Raw genomic sequence first — 19,332 nt, forward strand, 5'->3', positions numbered from 1 at the left:
AAAACTTGATATACTTGGTCCTTGAGCAACACCGAAGCTACCTCCAACCCATGTAATTGAAGACTCACATGCAGCTTTTGATTCCCCAAATACTTATCTACCTATAGCCTGCTGCTGGCCCGAAACCCTTACCAATAACATAAGCTGTTAACACATTTGTTTTTTAAATACATTTATGGTGAAAAATATGGGAACTCCAACAGATCACTTCTCACTGCAACACCTAATTTTTTGGAGATGAACTGCTCACATGGAGATAACACCATGGATGGTCTAAGTTCTTTTAAGTTTTTATACACTTTATCTTTAATAGATAAGTACTTATTTTATGGTAGTAAATGATAAGACAGACCATTTGAATTTTATGTATTCATGACATTTTAAAATTTTATTTAATTTTTTTGACAGGCAGAGTGGATAGTGAGAGAGAGACAGAGAGAAAGGTCTTCCTTTGCCATCGGTTCACCCTCCAATGGCCGCTGTGGCTGGTGCACTGCGGACGGCGCACCGCGCTGATCTGAGGCCAGGAGCTTCTGCTGGTCTCCCAAGTGGGTGCAGAGCCCAAGGACCTGGGCCATCCTCCACTGCACTCCCGGGCCACAGCAGAGAGCTGGCCTGGAAGAGGGGCAACCGGGACAGAATCCGGTGCCCCGACCGGGACTAGAACCCGGTGTGCTGGTGCCGCAGGCGGAGGATTAGCCTATTGAGCCACGGCGCCAGTCTAAATTTTGATAGCTCTAGGCTACATGTTTTTTCTGAATTTTTTCAAGTTATTGCATATCTCCAAAAATATCTGTGTATACACAAACTTAAGCAGTTCAAACTTGTGTTGGTCAAGGGTCAACTGCAGTTGAGCTAGTTTGTATCAAAATTGAGGAGAATCAAAGACGTGAACTGTAATGAGAATCTGAGTTACAACTATTCCTAACTTTTCCAAAAAAAAAAAAAAAAGATTTTATTTGAAAGGCAGCGTTATGGAGAGAGACAGACTGACCAATCTTCTATTTGCTGGTTTACTCCTCAGATGGCCACAATGGCCAGGGCTGGGCCAGAACAACACCTGGCCTCATCCAGGCTCTCACATGGGTACAGAAGCTTGGGACTTGGACCTCCTTCCCCTGCTTTCCTAGGTGCATTAGCAGAGAGCTGGATCAGAAATGGAGCAGCCAGAACCTGAACCGGTACCCATATGGCGATGCCAGTGGCATTACAGGTGGCAGCCCAGCCCACTATACCGCAACACTGGCCTCTGTAGCTTTCTTAAAGTGGAAGACGTCAGACTTGACCCTGTCCCTACCAGGTTTGCTCTCCAGTCTGTGGTCAAGGGCAGGGCCTTAGCTGTGTGCATCGGACAGCAGTCTACATACCAAGTTCACGTCTACTGCAAACATCTTAGTATTTAAAGCAAAGAAACGTTACTGTGTTACAAGAGTAAGAATGCTTATGAGCCCTGGAGAACAGAAAGTAAGTGATGGGGAATTAAACTAAGCCTTTCTGTGACTCCACTCTGCTCAAAATGCCACTCCCAGAATTCCCACCACTCTTCAATGCCCAGCTCAGATTTCAGCTTTTGCACGAAATCTTCTACTGCTTCTGAGCAGTCAACACCTTACTCTTCTTGCTTGTACCAGTCACAAATACTATATGGTGTAACTGGTTGCCACACTTCCTGCCTCCATTAGATTGTTGGCTGCTGTTGCCACATCTTCTCCGTTTCTTTTCTCTACACCACTTGGCATGGTCCACCAGTACACAGCTGATGCTGGATGAGTATTTGTTAAGTTAATGTCTGGATGTATTCCATGTCGTAGCTCCCCAAGGAAATTAGGCTGCTAAGTGAATGAGTTACATTGGGAATGTGCCTTCTCTACCTCAAATAGCTTATCACAGCTTCATGAGTAGAGGAGGACAAATACCTTGAATGTTGCTTCCTAGCTCTTCACTCCTGTTAATGCTAACCGCCTTTTCTCACAGAATGGGGCCTTGCACACTCCCCATGCTAAGCGCTAAGCAAGTGCAAAACACCCACCTCATCCTGCAGAAGATTAACCAGTGGTTATTTAAATTCTGAGCCCCAGGACACTCAGCAAGGAAGAGCCAGCAGTGGCATTTGCCTTCAAAGCTCATTCTTTGATTCAGCCCACGATTTTCAGCCCTTCCGTTGTTCCCAAAGCGAAATGCTGATGTGATTATAAAACACTACACTTCTCATTTCCTACTGCTCTCAACCAAACCGCGCTATCACTGGTCAGGCAAGTGAATGTGATAAAGTCGGTCTGGGCAGAACAGACAGGAAATTAATTTTACTGTAGTAAAATTCAAGTTGCAACATTTTGCCAAGGGGTAGTGGAGTGGGAGGGAGGGAAGCACTCAAGGCTATTAAGGATATTTCCCCAAGAGAAATTCCTCTTCCGGGACTGGGCTGTTTAGTTCTGAAACAAAGAAAAGATTATATAGCCTTTTCCAAGATTGCCCAAGCACAAGGATATGTTTCTGTCTCAGGGCAGGGAGCGTGGCAATGGGCCATTGGGCCTGCCTTGAACCTGCAGGGAGGGAGCTGTTATCTCTAATGCATCCAGCATCTCTGACCGCTTTACCAAGTGTACGGCTGATAACACATGCCTGGCACTGCAAACGCTTCTGCACAGAAAGACGCCATGCCCTGCATGTTCTGTACTTGGCAAAGCTTCTCCCTGAACGCCAGCTACTCTTAAGTTCAGCGTCTCTACGCAATGTCACTAATCAAATGTCGCTCTCTAAATCAAGTATGAACATAATGTTGGAGTTCATAAAAATGATTTGAGTGACTGAAGGAAGCCATGTTTATGAAGCTGACCATAAAAATCCTTCAGAATACGACAGCGTTGTTTCTAGCCAAAGAGACTTGCTACATATAGCATGGTATTTCACAATTGCTATTCGCTGGCTGTTTTTATCTAGGATCAGCAAGACTGAAAAATCCTAAAAGGTTCCTTTTAATCAAGAATTTAACCCTCTACTTCCTGCCTTTAATGAGTGCTTCTGCTGGGATTTGGGGGCATAATCCAAGAAAGAGACAATCTTGAATACCATAGACCTGAATGTTGAAATCCCGAAAGATCAAAATCTCCACAGTTCAAAACTTTGAAAGGTCAAAATCCTGAAAATACAGTCCTTATAAGTAAATTTCCCTTTATAATGTAAGTAAATGTATCTGAAAAACAGAAGTATGCAAGAATACTCTATAGGCTGTTTTACACCATTTGATTATGATAAACAGTTTTTCAGGTAGAAGCACTCAAGCATAGTAACAGCATTCACATGGGTGTAACAGTATCAAGTACACAAACTGTATTCATAAGCAGATTGGGTCTGGCATTGTGGCACAGCGGGTAAAGCCACTGCTTGTGACGTTGGAATCCCATATGGGTGCTGGTTCGAGTCCCAGCTGCTACAATTTTGATGCAGCTCCTTGCTAATGGCCTGAGAAAGCAGCAGACGGGGTCAAAGTGTTTGAGCCCCTGCCACCCACATGGAAGACTTGGAAGAAGCTACTGGCTTTGGTCTGACCCAGCACTGGCTGTTGCGGCCACCTGGGGAGTGCACCAGCATATGGAAGATCTGTGTCTCTCCCTCTCTCTCTTTCAAATAAAAAAAGAATACTTTAAAAAAATTAGAGGTTAATGGCAGGTGCTATGGCACAACATGCTAAGCCTGTACTTGGGACACTTGCATCCTATACTGAGTTCCTGGAATACATTCCCTCCTCGGCTTCTGATGCAGCTTCCTTTCAGTGTACACCCTGGGAGGCACCAGACAGCACTCAAGTACTTGGGTCCCTGCAACCCACTTGGGAGACCTGGAAGCAGTCCCTTGCTCCCAGGTTTAGCATGGCCCAGCGCTGGCTGTGGAGAATGGCCCAAGTGCTAGGGCCCCTGCACCCATGTGGGAGCATTGAGGGAATGAACCAGTGGGTAGATCAGAAAAGCGCCACAGGTAAACCACCACATACGCAGCTGTCCAAAGAGCAAAGACCTTGATAAACTTGCTCTTTTCTCAAATGCAAATGTACAAAAGACATCTGTCTTGGGGCCCAAAGTTGTGGCATAGTGGGTAAAGCCACCATCTGCAATGCTGGCATCCCATACAGACTCCAATTCATGTTCTGGTTGTCCCACTTTGGAACCAGCTCCCTGCTAATGGCTTGGGAAAAGCAGTGGAGGACGGCCCAAGTGCTTGGGTCCCTGCTACCCTCATGGGAGACCTGAAACAATCTCCTAGATTCAGCCTGGCTCAGCCCAAGCTGCAGCAGCCATCTGGGGAGTGAACCAGCAGATGGAAGGTATCTCTCTCTCACTGTGCAACTTTGACTTTCAAAACAAATAATGGATATCTCTTATCAAGGAGATTAATATTTCAGTGTCTTAAGTCCATGCACAATGTTCACATGGTCAATGCTGAGCAAATGCATTCTTTCATAATCAAATTTGCAACCAAAATCTGAAACAAATTAGAACTCTCTAAAAGTCCTTTTACAACATATACCTCCAGTACTGGAAATAAGGTGAAATATACAGTAAAGCAAGTTGTAAAAAACAATGCTGAAATTTTATACAGGGGGAGAAAAAACCTCAGAAAACCAGAAAAGGAATTCAACCTATGAGCACGAAGATGTGTCTTACAGGGACATGGTGATGCATGGAGATCCTCCACATTGATCACTAATAGCATACTGAAGTCCTGCATCGTGATGAACCAGTAGTTTTGTTCATTTCCTTGTAGGATACAGCTCCGTTGAGAAGATACACTCACCTTCATTTCCTATGAGACACTACTCTTGGAAATTCTCCCATGGTTTGAAGAACAACTGATGCCAGTATTCCCTATTAAAATGTCCATCTTTTATGCTGGGCTTCTGAGTTCTTTCAGGGTGTATGGAAATCCATTCCACACACGCTCATCCACAGACTTCAGATTTGCTGGAAATGGTGCTGGTGGTAGAACAGCAACACCAGAGCGTGTCTTATCATACTGGGTACATAGTTGTTTTCCAACCTGGCCATTGCTTCCCTGGCTGGCTCCTTCAGGCAAACGCGGCTTTCATTTTGTAAAAAGCTCCTAGAATTTCATCAACTGCAAGGAATGCCAATGCAGAGAAATGACTCATTTTGAATGGAAGGTTTTGCCATTGCCTTATTATGTGGGCAATCACTCAACTGAATTTTCTACTCAAAGCATTAGGCTGAATGGGAAAAATAAGCTTTGTAGGGAACACTTTAAAAGTCACTTTCAGAAGCCTTTGTCACATCCAATCCAAATCTGTCAGTATGATTTGGAAGTCATTTTTCTTCTTCAAAGTCCACCAAATCTCCAAATACATAAAGTAGTTTGTTTTTCAAAACATAAATGTACACCTAAGTTCTAGAACTGGAGGATCCAACAGGACCATAAATCATTTGTTTAAGTCAACAGTGAGGACATTTTGCAATGTGCCACCCCTTAGCCCAAGTACAGTGTGTGCTGGTTTTTCTGTTACATTTCGTGGGAAATACAACCAGGCTATCCTCTTTGACAGTCAAACCCCTACCCAACAAGAACTCACCATCTTCTGGGGGGTATGACACCAGAGGAACCTCTGGATCAGCAAGCACTGGCTCAGAGGGTCGCAGAGCTTCTGCAGGTCTTTCTGTTCTGATATAGGGTATTTTTTGAAAGACACTATTTTCCTGTGTGGGAAGGTGCAGAAGCAGTACACACTGAATTATATGTCAGGCAGGTATCCTGTGGTTTTGGTTTTTTTTTTGGATTTTTCACTTGAATTTTCACTTCTCTAATCTTTGAAATGCTGCATTTGTATCTGGAGAATGGTTGTGGTCTACAATTTGTTTGAGTCAATGCCATCCCCTTCAAAAATGTAGTCATTGCTCTACTCTTTGGAAATTTTCTGTAGTCACAACACCAGTAGTAATTACCGTTTAAACTTTTATGTTTCACCACCAAGTATTTGTTCAATCTAATGTGACACAACTACCTTCATTCAGCTAAGAATATCCTTCCCCAGAATTCAGCTTTCTACCCATTCTAGGTAATTATTTTCCCCAAATGGCAACTGTAGTTTTCAGATCTTTTGCTTTTGAGATCAACATTTGTGATTTTAGAATTTCAAGATTGTGACTTGAGAGATTTTAGACTTCAGATATTTTGATCTTTCAGAATTTTGACATTTGGGATAATGGCATTCTGGATTTTGTTTTGGTAATTATGATCGATTCTGTCCATAAGCTCATTTAACCCTTCAAAACTGCTGTAACAGATAAAACATCTGGTCCACATTTCAGTTCCTTCTAAAGATGTTGTGTCTGTACCATATAAACCCCTTCCGGAGGTAGTCACTTGGCACAGCAGCTAAGAATCCACTTGAGAAACCACATCCCTTATCAGAGTGCCTGGTTTGAGTACCGGCTCCTCCACTTCCTATCCAGCTGGTGTAGCTAATGGCCCAACTGCTTAGGTACATGACCATCTGCAGGGGATGCTCTGTGCTGCCTGGCATCAGCCTGACCCAGGCACAGCTATTGCAGGCATTTGGGGAGCAGACCAGCATACAGAAGCTTTTTGTTTCTCTAATAAAATGATAAACTAAACTTAATTATAAAAATAAAAACTCTGCTAGTCTCAGAGCCTGAACTTCTCTGGAGAAGTGATGAACGGATTGAGCAGCTTTGGTTACAACCAAGTGGCCTTGAATGCACCCAATGTAACTTTTTTTTGACAGGCAGAGTGGACAGAGAGAAAGGTCTTCCTTTGCCGTTGGTTCACCCTCCAGTGGCTGCCACGGCTGGCGTGCTGCAGCCAGCGCATCGCGCTGATCCAAAGCCAGGAGCTTCTCCTGGTCTCCCATGCAGGTGCAGGCCCCAAGCACTTGGGCCATCCTCCACTGCACTCCTGGGCCATAGTAGAGAGCAGGACTGGAAGAGGGGCAACCGGGATAGAATCCGGCGCCCCAACCTGGACTAGAACCCGGTGTGCCAGCGCTGCAGGCGGAGGATTAGCCTATTGAGCCGCAGGGACAAAATTGAGTTTTGAAATTAAGACCAGGGGCCGGCGCTGTGGCGTAGCAGGTAAAACCACCGTGTGCAATGCTAGCATCCAATATGGGCCCTGGTTCAAGGTTAGGCTGTTACTCTTCCCATCCAGCTCTCTGCTATAGCCTGGGAAAGCAGTGGAGGATAGCCAAAGCCCTTGGGCCCCTGCACCCACATGGGAGACCCAGAAGAAGCTCTCGGCTCCTGGCTTCAGATCAGCATAGCTCCGGCCATTGTGGCTATCTGGGGAGTGAACCAGCAGATGGAAGACCTCTCTCTCTGCCTCTCCTCTGTGTAACTCTGACTTCCAAATAAATAAATCTCTTAAAGAAATTAAGACCAACAGCATCATGCTTGATCATGTCAAGGAACATGGACAGCTTCTGTCTCCATTCAAGAGATTCTTCTCCTGGTTCATCGTTTATTAAATTTTTCAAATACTTATCTTGTCTGCTGTTCTATCTTCAATGCTCTGTGTAGCACAATCTTTTCCAAGGAGATTTTAAAAAGGAATATTTGGTAAACTTCTCCCTTTTAACTCTCTCCAATAAATTTTCCTATTAAAAATTCTCAACATAGGATAGCTCTTGTCTATCCTTGTATCTGGCTGGTCTATTACTTGGCCCATTTAGGTATTTTGTGTTAAATCTGCTTCATTTGTATAGGGTTGAGCCAAGAACTCCATTACTTTCAGGAGCTCTACTACCTGCAAAACCTGGCAGTGAAACAAGCATACTCCTGACTAAGCAATTCTTGCATTCCTGTTCTTGGCAAAGAATGAGAAACCTCAGATAAACAGGAAGGATCCTCAGGAAGTACAGGGAAAAAGGAATTAATAGTTTATTTTTATGTAAAACTTGTTGAAATCCATGTACATGAGGGATCTCCATAACCAATTGTGAAAATGTGGATTATGAAAAAAACATACATGGATTTCAATTTTGGCACCAAAATTACTTAGTTTTTTAAGAAGTTTTATTTATTTATATGAAAGGCAGAGTGACAGAGGAGGAAAGACAGATCTTCCATCCGCTGGTTCACTCTCCAAATGCCTCTAACAGCCAGGGGTAGCTGAAGCCAAAGGCAGGAGCTTGGAACCCTGTCGGGGTCTCCCACATGGGTAGCAGGGGCCCAAGCACTTGGGTCACCAACTGCTGCCTTCCCAGGCACATTAGCACAAGCTGCATCATACGTGGAGTCGCTGGGACTCAGACCAGACATATCAATATGGGATGTGGGTGTGCCAAGAATAGGCTTATACTCCTGCACCATAGCATCTGCCCCTAAACTTATCTTTTAATTCCATTTCCATGAATTTTTGTAAAGTACCCTCTTATTTCTCAACTGAACAAAATAACTCCCACTTCTCATTGAGATCCAGCTCAAAATCTGCTCCCATGAAATATCTAGTTTCCAATGTCTGACAGTGTCCAATCTCACAATTTCTCATGTTGTTCAACCACCTCCCTAGCTACAATAGACCTTCTCAGATGGTTTTGGATCCTCCGTGGTATCTCTTACAGCCCCAGGCACAGTGCCTCCTGCTCAGTAACACTTCTGAATGAACCTAAGATGTAAATTTGCCTCAAATCTAGAAAACCAAAGCATTTGCTGGCATATGTTTGGAGATTCCTATTAGTCCTGAAAACTCATCTGAAAAGTAAAAAAAAAAAAAAAAAAACAAAACAAAAAAACAAAAAAAACACACAATTGATATAAAACTCCTTTTCAGGGGCCAGCACTATGGCACAGAGGGTTAAAGCACTGGCCTGCAGCCCCGGCATCCTATCTAGGGGCCAGTTCGAGGTCCAGCTGCTCCACTTCTGATCTGGCTCCCTGCTAACGTGCCTGGGACAGCAGCAGAGGATGGCCCAAGTGCTTGGGTCCCTGCACCCATGTGGGAGACCCAGAAGAGGTTCCTAGCTTTGGCCTGGCCCAGTCCTGGCTGTTGCAGCCATTTGGGGAATGAATCAGAGGGTGGAAGACCTCTGTCTTTACCTCTCCGTAACTCTGCCTTTCAAATAAGTAGACGAGTCTTAAAGACCACTCTTCAGAGTTATTAATTCCTGATCTAGCCACGAACAGAACGCAAAACACCAACCAAAGGGCTCTGCTTTAAGGCGCGGTCTTGGGAGTGCCCTGTTTAAGTGAAAGGCTCTGCAGTAGGCACTATGTCTGACCCGCAAGTTTATTCAGATCTACGATTTATTCATTATATCTTTGTTGAGCACCTACCCACTACTAGTGATCTGGGAATATAAATTGAGCAGCACTGCCTTTGACCTTGGGAGTTAAGTTTCTCAGGGGAGACTGACAAGCAAATATTTATTAAGCAATCGAAGAAACACAAAAATAGATGCACACACGAAGTCCAACAAGCATTCAGGGAAGGAAATAACTACTGTAACTCAGTCAGGAGGGTCAGGAAATTTTTTTTTTGCAGAATTGGTATTAGAGTTAAGATTTGCAAAATGAATGGAATTTTGATCAGATGTAAAGTAAACAATATTCTGGAGTGAAAATAGCATTGGCAATATAATAGCGTATTGGGAATAACACTGCTAAACATTTTGATTTGATGTTTGTTTGACAAGGTATTATTAGGTCATTGGGTAAAATGAAGGCCCAGGAAGAAAAAGACACAGAACAGAGACATTTTTAACAGGGGGAAGGAAAAGGTTGAGGGTGAGGCCCCTCCGCCAGGATCCTGTAAGGGGCTGTGGGATGTTCACACTCCCAGTGGATTACTGAGTGGTCACCTTTGTTCTAATTCCCACAAAGGTATGGTCAAGGCTAACTGTGCATCTATTGGTAAACATAATTTGAAGGTAATGTAGAAAACAGAGCTGAGTACAAATGCCACCAGTTCTCTAATCACTTTATTTTCTAAGATGTATTTGAGAGACAGAGAGCAAGCAAACTCCTATATGCTGGTTCACTACTTACATCCTCTTAACAGCTTAGGTTAGGCCAAGCCAAAACCAAGAACACTATACTGGTCTCCCTCCAGTGCCCTGCACCAGCAGGAATCTGGAGCCAGAGTTGAGTGCTAAATGCAGGATGCAGGCTTCGTAACTGGTATCCTCACCACTAAGTTTAACACCCAGCTCCCGGCCCTCACTTCCTTAATTTATATCGGCATGTGCCAGCCAGGGAGCCTGCCATGGTCCATTTCCTCTAAAAGCTTGGTCAGGCACAGGTGTATCAGTCAAGAGTGTGCTGGACCATGAGCTGACATGTGCCACTGGGCCCCATTAACCTAATGCAATTCTCTTAGAGACACGTCCCTTCTGTCCTCCATCATCCCAAGCTACAAGAATGTTTAAGATGACAAGCATCCCTCTCCTGGGGGCGGGGGGGGGGTAACAAAGGCCAGGAATAGCAAAAATTAAAGCAAGAAATTAATCACAAAGTACACCTGTGCATTACAAAAATCTCGATGTTAAAAGCAAGGCAGCAACACTTTTCTTGTAGTTTCCATTAAAAGCCAGTTACATACATAGGTTAATTATCTCATTTCGTCATTCCACAATGCATGTACTGTATGCCATAAATATGCAGTTTTTGTCAATGAGTAAGAAAAGCCAGCTATAAACATCCATGAATGTTCTTATTTGAGGGTGGGGACCTTTTCATAGTTCTCTAGCTAATAGGCTGGAGATCCGATGGGATTATGTTGTCCAAACTCTCCACAGAGGAGCACAAGGGGAGAGGAAAGCTCAAGTGTACCCATCTTCCTCCTTGCAGATCAAACCAGTAATGTTCAATGACAATTCCCTACCCTGACAGAGCAAGGTGTAAGCTTTCCTCCTAGGAAATTGTGTTTGTCACCGAAGTATTGTTTTTTCCCTTTCTTAATCATTTGCAAAGTTTTTTTTTTTACACTACCTGGAGGCTTCTGTGATTGTCCTTGGCACAGCCTGAGGATTCTGTAGCCTCCAATTTCTCCTACTCAGGCCCAAAGTATACAAACTCTCACATGCTTCCCCACTGCAACCTACTCGGGGTCCAGAGAGTGAGGCGAGGAGCCACAATGTGAAAGAGATGCAGGACAACATCCTGGTTCTTTGGCAAGGGAAGAAATCAAATGATCTTGACTCAAGGCTAGTCAGGCAAGTAACATCTGTGTTCACAGACGTGACCTTCATTTACTCCTGTGTTTCCCATGTGGTTTGTCCCTGCCGAGGCTCAGCTTTCCAATGTGATGGTTTTGAGATGTGGTGGGCCCTTCAAGATGTGATCGTGTCATGCAGGGACTCATGCCATTTCCTCTGGAATGGGATAGTAAACCATCCCAAGACTGGGCTGTGGGAAAGCCTCTGGCCTCTGTCCCTTCCTTCTGCTCTGTGTGCCTACTCTGCTTTCCAAGCCCACTGGGCAGGGAACAGCACGAAGCCCTCACCAGAGACTGAGCAGATTCAGTGCCCTACCTTGGACTTTCAGGCTCCACACTGAATAAATTAAAGCTCTTTTCTGTATAAATTACCCAGTCTCCAGTATTCTGGACCACAGCAGAAAATGGACTAATGTACACTCCAGTTCAATAAATGCTGTTTGAATAAAGTTCTCTGGCTTACACTTGCTTTAGGAAGTAGTTCATTTACATGTTTTCCAATTGGTAAAATACTTATTTGTGTAACAAAAATTCTATTCACTCTATTCTACATAGGAAGAGACAGCATTCCTAGGAGTCAGTACCTCTCCTCAAAGAGGAAACAGAATAAAAGTGTAGCAAGAGCAGTAAGACAACTTTGTAATTAGTAATTACACCCTACTAGATCATCATAGACCCCTCTGTTGGAGGAGGAACATATAATTACGTTGTGTCTAGGACAGCACAGGTTCTGAGCAGTTAGAAGCAGCCCTGAGTCTCCACAGGAGCCAACTGGTGCCTGCCTCCTGACCAAAGAGTTCCATTCATTGCATGGTATTTTCTGCCTCTTAAGCTCTCCCCTCCTAGTAACAAGGCTTCACTCCAGTACTTTCCAGGGCCACCAACGGGTCTGCTTCTGCCCAGTCACTCATGTAGCAGAGGTTGCCAACTGATGGCCAGGCAATCCCACACCACATTTCAGGATTATTTGGTCCTGAGCATCTTCCCAGTGATGTCATGTTCTCTGGCTTGCCTTAGTCACCTCTGGTCCTCTGTCCTCACAAATACACCCTCCCTGCTTGGTTCTGTTTATATGGGAGCTTGGTCTCTCATGCCATTAGTAATACTGCCTTAGAGAATAACTGAGTACAGCATTGATCACTGCCCAAAATCTTATCTGACTAGGCTCAAAGCCTTATTGCAAAGGGGTTCAAGTTTCCATCATTTTAGACATTTTTCACCAACATTACCAGTTCTCTTCCATACAATAGACTAGATCTCTCCCCTACTCTCTGCCAAGGTAGACTAACATTAACGCATTCACATTCTTTGATGCCATAGCAAATGCAACTACCAATGCGTTTCAACAAACAGTGTGAAAGAATCCTATGATTAGTTAACCACCCAGTTCTGTGCCTTGTATGTTACATTGTCTATGAGGATAACACCCAAAAGCCTTCCCAGTCCATCCAACAGAGACCTAGTCGGTAACATTGGTTTTCTGTTTCCATTCTCAGACTTATGACCATCTCTGACCCCAGGTTTTCTGCACTTCACCTCATGTGGCTCCCCTTCCTTTTTCATATAACCATCGGATTTTTGGTTTCTTCCTTCATACTCAAACTTCACCCAGAATTTTCTCAGTGCAAGATACTTTATCAGGGCAAACCTCATGGGCACACAACCTATGCAACTCCAAGGTCCTCATACTCTAAAAGGGCCCTTTGTGTGGTTTAATACTCGGCTATTTTGCACTGGTTCCACACATTAAATATGTTCAGGGCAGGCTGTGTAGTCTGCAACCTAACTCTTAAATTACCTATGTGTTCCAGATTGTGTTTCCTTAACGCGAACTATTCATTGCCTTCTTTGAAGCAGGACAAACATCTGGTCACTCCAGGCTCCTGACAAATCAGTGGTTCTCAAAGTTTGGCCCACACAACTCTTCACACAGTTGGCTGGATCACAGTGATGATTGCATGCATGTGCTTGTGTTCTTCTTCCATGAATAATTATATTTATATTAAAACCAGACAGCACCACTCACCAGTTCAAAGGCAATGCCATGGTGCCAGCTTTTGTGTATAAAAACAGCAAGTGGGTGAGAGATGAAACATTGTGCTCTGATGGCTGTAATAACTCAAAGACACTGATGCACATCACAGGGCACACACCCTTGTGTTATCAAGAACATGCCCCAGGTTCCCACAGTCTTGGGGTACTGAGTATTAGCCTGTGTCTGTGCTTCTTAAATGAGACAAGGAAGGCTGGCACCGCGCCTCACTAGGCTAATCCTCCGCCTTGTGGCGCTGGGGCGCCAGATTCTGTCCCGGTTGCCCCTCTTCCAAGCCAGCTCTCTGCTGTGGCCAGGGAGTGCAGTGGAGGATGGCCCAAGTGCTTGGGCCCTGCGTCCACAAGGGAGATCAGGAAAAGCACCTGGCTCCTGCCATCGGATCAGCGCAGCGCGCCAGCCGCAGCGCGCCAGCCGCAGCGCGCCAGCCGCAGCGGCCATTGGAGGGTGAACCAACGGCAAAAGGAAGACCTTTCTCTCTCTCTCTCACTGTCCACTCTGTCAAAAAAAAAAAAGAGACAAGGAGCCCAAGGTAGCCAGTGGTGTGCCTGGGAACAGAGCTGTGATATAGTGAGTCATGATCATTCATAATAATCTGGAATATTTTTAATGAGAATATTTTAATGTAAATCCTCAGTAACTTTTGTAAACAGAAAACTTCAGAGCTATTTCCCACTCAAATACCACTGCTTGAACTCATACCCAACTGCCCAAGGTTCTTCCTTCATTCTCCTCTGCCATTAAGGATTATTTGGTGGGAAATTTTATGTTCTCTCCTGCTATATCCACACCAGGAACATACCAAGGTCCCACAGTCTGATATCTCATACTTGGTACTTAGAAGAAGGCACCTATCTGGTACAGATGGAGGTTCCCAGAAATTTATAAGAGTCTCAATGTCAGGACAGGTATTCGGATGCCACTTGGGATGTCCACATCCCATAAAGGAGTGCCTAGTTCAAGTCCTGGTTCCTCCTCTTTGGATCCAACTTCCTGTCAGTTTACTAGGAAGCAGCAGAGGATAGCTCAAGTATCCTGTTCCCAACCACCCACATACTGAGTTTCTGGCTCGTGGCTTCAGCCTGGATCAGTCCCACCTGTTAGACATTTGAGGAGTTTACCAGTGGATGGAAGACATCTGTCTTCCTTTCAAATAAAAGGAAAATAGATTTTTGTTTACAAGTGTTTTTTACAAACCCTCAGAACAAAGGTTAAGGTTCAGCCTCTTGTTTTAATCAACCCTAAGCAGAAAACCTGCAGCAGCCAAACGGGGTGATATTCAGAGTTGGTGATACTCCTTCCACACAAAGCCCTGCTCTTCAAAGGAATCTGACCCCATGAGCAACAGGACAGGTGGTCATTCCCTCAGCATCCCATGGATGCTGTCTGAAAACACAGCAGGTAAGCCCCACCTGGCTTGTCTCTCACCACTCAGAGGTGGTCCCAGGAGTCCCCCTTTCTATCCATACCAAGAAAGCACAAACACATGGAAGCAAAATCACATGACCCAGAGCCCCAAAGTCCAGGATCAAGACATGGCTTGATCCACCAATGAGTTTCTGCCAATGTAAAATGAAGCAATACCTGACTGTCCACAGAACTGTTAGCAAGATCAAGTTAACAACTGTCAAACAGTGACACATCACTTCAAGATGGGGACAGTTGACAAATGAATAACTAGGTGATTGTGTCATTGTGCAAACATCATGGGATGTACTTATACAAACCTAGGTGGTAGGGCAATCTTACACACCCGGACCACAGGGTATATATTGTTGAGGACGAGGTCTTTAAATGACAAAAGTATTATGCAGCACAAGGCTGTATCATTCTTTCTGGTTTCCTCACTGATTTCCCATCACCCCACAGTCTTATCCTTTCATAGTTGAAGGGAAAATAAATGATATACCTGCTCTTATTAAAACACTCCACTCAAGGGCCCTCTCACAGGAGGTCATTCTGCATTTCATGGGCAAAGGCTTCACCTTCCAAACTCCGATCAGATTCAAATCTGAACAGCACATTCTTTGCCTTTGTGTTCCTGGTCATACAGCTTAAACATCATTTTCACTTGTTATTTAACCCTATAAAAACTATCTAAATACCTCAACCCTGAACTTTTGAATAAAAGATTTGAATATGGAACGTCAATTGAGTGATGAGTAAGGGAACAGTGTCCCTTTATTATCCACAATTTTGAGATTTTTTTTTGTTGGAGAGTGATCATCCGGGACCTCAAGTTAAGTAGATGGAAGAAATCAGCAGTCCTTGGGCAGAGGAGCCACACACAACTCCATACTGCACCTTGTGGGTTCTTGGAGTAAGATGTCCATACACTAGTCCAAGAGATCAATTTCAGCTCACAATTGATCATAATGATAGGTCTAAGTCAAAGGGATCACACAAACAAGACTAGTGTCTGCTAATACTAACTGATAGAATAAAAAAGGGAGAGTAAGATCCAACATGGGAAGCAGGATACACAGCAGACTCGTAGAATGGCAGATGTCCTAAACAGCACTCTGGCCTCAGAATCAGCCCTTAAGGCATTCGGATCTGGCTGAAGAGCCCATGAGAGTATTGTAGGCATGGAAAGCCAAGACACTCTGGCAAAAAAAAAAAAAAAAACAAAAAAAACAAAAAAAACACAAACAAAAAACACCTAAATGAAAGATCTCTGCAAGTGAGATCCCAGTGGAAAGAACGGACCATCAAAGGAGGTACCTTTCTCTGAAGGGAGGAGAGAACTTCCACTTTGACTATGACCTTGTCTAAACAAGATCGGAGTTGGCAAACTCAAAAGGCTTCCATAGCCTTGGCAACTCATGGCTAGAGCCTAGGGTGATTTCTGACGCCATAAACAAGAGTGTCAATTTGTTAAGTCAACAACAGGAGTCACTGTGCACTTACTCCTTATGTAGGATCTCTGTCCTCAATGTGTTGTTCAATGTGAATTAATGCTATAACTAGTGCTCAAACAGTATTTTACACTCTGTTTCTGTGTGGGTACAAACTGTTGAAATCTTTACTTAATATATACTAAATTGCTCTTCTATATATAAAGATAACTGAAAATGAATCTTGATATGAATGGGAGAGGGAGCAGGAGATGGGAGGGTTGTAAGTGGGAGGGAAGTTGGGGGGGAGCCATTGTAATCCATAAGCTGTACTTTTAAACTTATTTAATGAATATAAATTTCCAAAAACTGAAAAAGACGTCCATACAAAAATGACATCTCAGTCACTCGGTAATAGGGATCAAAACATGGCCTCTTGACACATAAGCAAATGACAAAGGCAGGAGGACCATGCTCACCTTCCTCAACCCTTCTCCCCTAGAAGCAGGGCATGAGACCTAGGTAACATTTTCTGAAGTGCACCTGAGCCAGGTCAGAAAGCCTTCAAGGGAATCAAGAGGAAATGTGGGACATACAGATGGTCCAACTTATGATTCAACCTTAAAGATTTATGAATTTTTTGCATTAGAATGGTGTTAAAGTGATGTGCATTCTGTAAAAACCATCCTTCTAATTGTCAATTTTCATCTTTTCCCTCGGTTCTACTGTCTCATGATCCTAGGCAGTGAGTGCAGCTCCCTGTGAGCCCACCATCACAAGAGGAAACACCTCACGCTCTACAGGGTATCACGATGCCTGTGATTGCTGGACATTGTGTTTTGTGTCTAACACCCCAACACATCTACAATATGCCACTGTTTCCCGCTTCTGGTGTAAAGAAGGCAGCAATTACTCCTGGGGAAAAATTCAACATGATTTCCCAGCATGAGGGCAGGAAGCCAGAAACGGCCAATGTATACAAGTTAGGACTTCAGTAATCAAACATCTACCACCTAAAAGGATAAAAAGTGCATCAGTGATGCAGCAGAACTGTCAGCACTGGTTAAACCCATTGTCAGAAGGCAAAGAACTTGGCCATTTATAATATGAAAAATTGTTCGTCATGCTGATCGAAGACCAAATACAGAAGTGCATTTTGCTTAGCTTACTGACAACAGGAGTTACAGCAAAGAAGTCTTTCCCATCACTAAAAAAAGCCTTCCTGAAAAGCCCATGAAAGCATTTCAGGCATGGAAAGCCAAGACACTGCGGCAAAAAGTATCCTACATGAAGGACCTCGATGGGTGACACCCCAGTGGAAAGGAGTGGGCAGAGGAGGTATTTTTCTCGGAAAGGAGGAGAGAACTTCTACTTTGCTTATGGTCTTGTCTAAATACTGATGGAGATTGTGGATTCAGAAGGCTTTCATAGCCTCAGGTGAACACTGACATCATACAGAGGAGTGTTAATTGTTAAATTAACAAGTGTTGCTGTGCACTAACTTCCCATGCAGGAGCTCTGTCCTCAAAGAGTTGTATTATGAGAGTTAACAGTAAAACTTGTTCTCAAAGATTTACTTCATTTAGTCTATTAAGTGCAAGATATTATGTCTCATAAGTTTTAGTTATGCCGAAGTGTCCAACTCCATTGCTTGTTTTCTTAGGTATTTACTTAATTAATACTAAAACTCGTTCAAAAACTTACTTTCTTTTAATCTATTAAGTGGAAAATGTTTATGTCTCTTAAGTTATAGCTATGTCTGAGTGCTCACAAAAGATATCATTCTTGGGTGCCTCTATAGTTTCAAAAAAAAAAAGTGAAATTAACTTCAAGATGCAATGACTTTGAACAGCCCTTGTCTCCACTGTTGAGGAACAGTTTTGGGGTTTTTCCCCTTTTCATGCAAATTGTTAAACTCTCAGTATGCAGTTGGTAGGGGCCAGCGCTGTAGCATAGCAGGTGAAGCCGCCGCCTGCAGTGCTGGCATCCCATCTGGGCACCAGTTCAAGTCCCAGCAGCTCCACTTCAGATCCAGCTCCCTGCTATGGCCTGGGATAGCATTGGAACATGGCCCAAGTCCTTGGTGCCTGTACCCAGGTGGGAGACCCAGAAGTTGTTTCTGGCTTTGGATCAACCCAGCTTCGGCCATTGCAACCAATTGGGGAGTGAACCAGCGTATGGAAGATCTCTCTCTCTCTGCCTCTCTGTGTAACTCTGACTTTGAAATAAAAAAATCATTTAAAACCAGTTGGTCTTCTGTGAGTAAAGTGAATTTAAAATGGATCTTAGTGGAGAATGGGACGGGGAATGGGAGAGGGAAGAGGAGAGGTGGGTGGGAGGGTGGGTATGGTGGAAAGAATCACTGTATTCCTAAAGTTGTACTTATGAAATGCATGAAGTTTGTATTCCTTAAATAGTTTCTTTGGGGAAAAAAAAGGACAAGAACAAGTATTGGCAAGGATGTAGAGAATTTGTAACATTCATACATTGCTGTTGAGATTGTAAGACATACAGCCACTTTGCAAAACAATTTGTCAGTTTCTTGAAAGGAAAAACAGAATTATGCGACTCAACAATTCCCTTCTAGGTCTATACCAAAGATAATTGTAATAAAACATGTTCCCACCAAAACAAAAACCTTTCACTTTTTGTCCAGTATTCAATAAAGTACATGAGATATTCAACAGTCATAAAATGGGATTTGTGTGAAATGATTTTTCCCAGCCGTAGGCTCTGTAGGTGTCCCAAGTATGTTTAAGGTAAGGCAGGCTTGGCTAAGCAATGTGTTTGGTAGGTTAGGGGTATTAAGTACACCTTCCACTTAAACCCACTGTAAGTTGAAAATATCTTATCAGGATGTAACCCCATACTAAGTAGAGGAACATCCATATACACAATGGAATACTACACAGCCTTACAAAGAAGCAAACCTCGGTGCAGGAATTGGGTCCCAGTGGGTTAAACCACCCCTTGTGATGCACACACGCCATATCACAGTGTCAGCTCAATTCTTAGCTACTCTGCTTCTCATCCAGCTCTCTACTAATATGCCCGAGAAGCCGATGATGGCTCAAGTACTTGAATTCCTGCCACCCACATGGGAGACCTGGATGGAGTTCCTGGCTCCTGGATTCTGAGTGGCCCAGCTCTGACCGTTATGGGCATTTTGGGAATGGACCAGTGGATGCAAGATTGTCTTTCCCTCTCTCTCTGCCTTTTGAATAAAAATAAATGCTGTCATTTAGTGACAATATAAGGGAGTCTGGA

General features: G+C 43.7%; 1 protein-coding gene across 2 annotated transcripts in view; it reads right to left on the minus strand.

Moving 5' to 3' along the window:
- The window catches only part of GNA14 (G protein subunit alpha 14), a 228,326-nt gene that overhangs the window by 170,506 nt on the left and 38,488 nt on the right, over window positions 1-19,332 (minus strand). The window contains exon 1 of one of the 2 annotated variants that reach the window (XM_062208445.1): window positions 4,792-5,051. The exons of the other annotated variant lie outside the window; for it this stretch is intronic. The gene's annotated coding sequence lies outside the window, so the exon portion shown is untranslated. Of the gene's footprint in view, window positions 1-4,791; window positions 5,052-19,332 lie in introns of those variants that run through there. 2 annotated transcript variants of the gene reach the window in all.

The sequence above is a fragment of the Lepus europaeus genome, chromosome 12 (assembly GCF_033115175.1).
Source record: "Lepus europaeus isolate LE1 chromosome 12, mLepTim1.pri, whole genome shotgun sequence".
Lineage (NCBI taxonomy): Eukaryota > Metazoa > Chordata > Mammalia > Lagomorpha > Leporidae > Lepus > Lepus europaeus.